Source organism: Mustela nigripes, chromosome 13 (assembly GCF_022355385.1).
Source record: "Mustela nigripes isolate SB6536 chromosome 13, MUSNIG.SB6536, whole genome shotgun sequence".
NCBI lineage: Eukaryota > Metazoa > Chordata > Mammalia > Carnivora > Mustelidae > Mustela > Mustela nigripes.
The window spans coordinates 95,721,248-95,725,052 of NC_081569.1; the positions used below are offsets into that span (position 1 = coordinate 95,721,248).

At 35.9% G+C, this 3,805-nt stretch overlaps 1 pseudogene; it reads right to left on the reverse strand.

Annotated features, from left to right (window-relative positions):
• LOC131999429 (ubiquitin-conjugating enzyme E2 D3-like) lies at positions 1-705 on the reverse strand (annotated as a pseudogene).
• Positions 706-3,805: the final 3,100 nt, after the last annotated feature.

Genomic DNA, 3,805 nt, shown 5'->3' on the forward strand with positions numbered 1-3,805 from the left:
TCACATGGCATTCCTCTGAGTCCTTTCCCGAGATATTCTTCTGTACTTACCTCTGTCTGTTCTATACATCCAAGCAGTCTCTGCCACTGGGGGTTATCTGGGTTTGGATCACACAGCAGTGAACAAATGGATACAAGAGCTTGAGAAATAGTTAAAGCAGGAGACCACTGTGATCTTAGAATATCGAGACAAATGCTGCCATTACTGTTAATATTTGGATGATAAATTCTTGTTGCAAATGCAACCTTAGGTAGTGTGAAGAGGTATCTGTAGGAAGATGAATTGTCCAAAAGAATACACCACCTTGATATGGGCTGTCATTAGGTCCCGTAATTGTGGCTTGTCAATGAAACACATCATCTCCAACTGAACTTGCCAAACATTGTGCTGGAGGATCATGGCCCAAATACCAAAATACCCTTTAAGGTGGTCTTAATTTGCAGGGTTTTTTTAAAATGTTTTTTATAAACATATAAAGTATTTTTATCCACAGGGATACAGGTCTGTGAATTGCCAGGTTTTACACACTTCACAGCACTCACCATAGCACATACCCTCCCCACTGTCCAAAACCCCACCCCCCCACCCCCCAGCAACCCTCAGTTTGTTTTGTGAGATTTAAGAGTCACTTATGGTTTGTCTCCCTCCCAATCCCATCTTGTTTCATTTATTCTTCTCCTACCCCCCTAACCCCTGACGTTGCATCTCCGCTTCCTCATATCAGGGAGATCATATGATAGTTGTCTTTCTCCGATTGACTTATTTCGCTAAGCATGATACCCTCCATCCACGTCATCTCAAATGGCAAGATTTCACTTCTTTTGATGGGTACATCAACAGATGAATGGATAAAGAAGATGTGGTATATATATACAATGGAATACTATACTATGCAGTTTGTAGTTATTTTATAATCATTCTTATTAAGGCATTTTAAAGTAATGCTTTATTTTATTGTTTATCTTCCATGCTTTCTAAAAGAATTATCATTAGCTGTCTCTACCACCTTTCTATAAAAGCCATAGTCACTGAAGGGTGCATTTTAGCATTTGAAACCTGAGTAGTATTCATAAAATGAATATTAAAAGACACATTGCATTTTTTATTATCTTGAAAAAAGAGAATATTATGACTTCTGTGCCAACTGTCAAACTCCACTTTAGTAAAGAATATATGCATATATTTATAACACCTTTTACTATACACACAAGCACACACATGTGTTATTTTTTTTTATAATTTTTTATTTTTTATAAACATATATTTTTATCCCCAGGGGTACAGGTCTGTGAATCACCAGGTTTACACACTTCACAGCACTCACCAAAGCACATACCCTCCCCAATGTCCACAATCACACCCCCTTCTCCCAAACCCCCTCCCCCCAGCAACCCTCAGTTTGTTTTGTGAGATTAAGAGTCACTTATGGTTTGTCTCCCTCCCAATCCCATCTTGTTTCATTGATTCTTCTCCTACCCACTTAAGCCCCCATGTTGCATCACCACTTCCTCATATCAGGGAGATCATATGATAGTTGTCTTTCGGATCAAGAAGATGTGGTATATATACACAATGGAATACTATGCAGCCATCAAAAGAAATGAAATCTTGCCATTTGCGACAACATGGATGGAACTAGAGCGTATCATGCTTAGCGAAATAAGTCAAGCGGAGAAAGACAACTATCATGTGTTAATTTTTAATGTCATGTTTTCAAACTGGACAACAAAAGGAGAGATACTAATAAGGACTATCTGCTACTTTAAACTTTGCCCTATGTTTTTAATTTCAGTCATGAGTCTCTTAAAGAAAAACAAAAAACATGGGACACCTGGGTGGCTCAGTAGGTTAAAGCCTCTGCCTTCAGTTCAGATCATGATCTCTGGGTCCTGGAATTGAGCCCTACATCAGGCTCTCTGCTCAGAGGGGAGCCTCTCTCTCTCTCTGCCTACTGGTGATCTCTGTCTGTCAAATAAATAAATAAAATATTTTTTAAAAAAGAAAAAAAAAAGTGACATCAGGGAAGCCTGGAGGCTCAGTTGGTTAAGTGCCTGCCTTTGACTTGGGTCCTGGGTCATGATCCCAGGGTCCTGGGATAAAACCCGCCACCAAGCTCTCTACTTAGCCGGGAGTCTGCTGCTTCCTCTCCCACACCCTTTCAAATAAATAATTAAAATCTTTTAAAAATCCTGATATCATACACATCCACATTAAAGATGCACCAATATAATTTCATTTAGGGGACAGCGATTTCTAGCCCCCAGGGTTCAGGACACAGAAGAGGTTTTAACACGTTTTTTTTTTTTTTTTCAGTTTATACTACCCTATCCCCCTGCTTCACATTTTATATTCCTATGATTGCCTGAATAGAAATAGTTCTATTTTTTTTCTTTTGAAATAACACTGTCTATCCTAGTTTCTGAGATAATACTGCAACATTTTCAAAGTGATATTCACCTCAGCTCTCTTGATCTCTCCAATTAAATTGGCTTTACCTTTTCTACCTTTAAAATCAACTTTACTTTAATAGATACCCCAAGGAAATTCAAGCACAGAAATACTCAGGTGTGATAAATCAGTTTCTGATGATAAAGAAGTTTTGCTCTTTCTATAAATGAACATTTCAGTTGTTGTTTGACTAGATTTGTCAGTCTAAAGAAAACAGAAACGGTTTTTTTTCTCATCTTCATTGGATCGTAGTTTTTATTAGGCTTGGATGTTGAGTGCCAGATGCATTCAATGAAAACAAGATTGAATTATCATCTTCATCATAAAGTGGTGATACCAAGGTAGAATACAAGTAAATGTTTTGCCTTTAAAGTAAATTAAGGAAATTATAGTCAATATATTCTTTAGAAACTTGGAGTAAACTTGAAGTCTATCTTGAGAAAAAGACCAGATATTGGACACAGTAACCCAAGGAACGAAGAATAACAGTATCCCTTTACCTACTGAGAAGAACAAGGAAAAATAAACTTCGACATAGTCTTCAAGTGCTTGAAGTTTTATCATGAAAACAAAACAAAACAGCAATCTAGTATTTTTAACTTCTATATAAATAGACAAACTGAAAGAGCTTATGTCATAGCATAAATATATGAGATTCCCATATCCTGAACATGAAAAATGATATAAAATTTTAATGGTTTATTCAATATATTGTCAAATTTTAGCTGAGTGTGTGTGGATTTGATGATTTTAGAATCCTCCCAGCTCCACAAGATGCTGAGTCTATCAAAGTATCACCTTTCACTGTTTGATGTGGTTATAACTGCAAAACATCTTTCCATCATGTACAATAAAAACAGACTTCAAAAAACTAGATGAAACTAGGAATGTTTAATCTAAATTCATTTTACAGAAGTGGAGAAAAAAACCCCAAGATTTTGCAGTGCTTGGGCTTCTTTTTTTTTTTCTTCTGTAAAAAAGTAGCTTCGTTTTTGAAATAAAAACTGTCATTAGATAATTTTTTACATCTCAGTGGTTTTGTGTAGCTTTGAGCAATATACAATATGTTCTCCTTTCCTTGAGTTGTCTGATATAAGTGAATTTGTGGTGGCGTAAATATATTAAGGGGAATGGATGTTTCACTGTTTAAAATTTGCTAACATCAACACTTCTTTAAAAGGGGAGGACCAAAAAAAAAACAAAAAAAAAACAAAAAAAAAACACACAAAACTTTATCTTTGTGTAAATTGTTGTCTTTACCCAAAATAAATCCACCCCAAAATAAACAGCTTCATTTTCATCATAGCTCTATTTAACCAAAACATAATGCAAAACCAGAATGTAATTGGCAAATTTC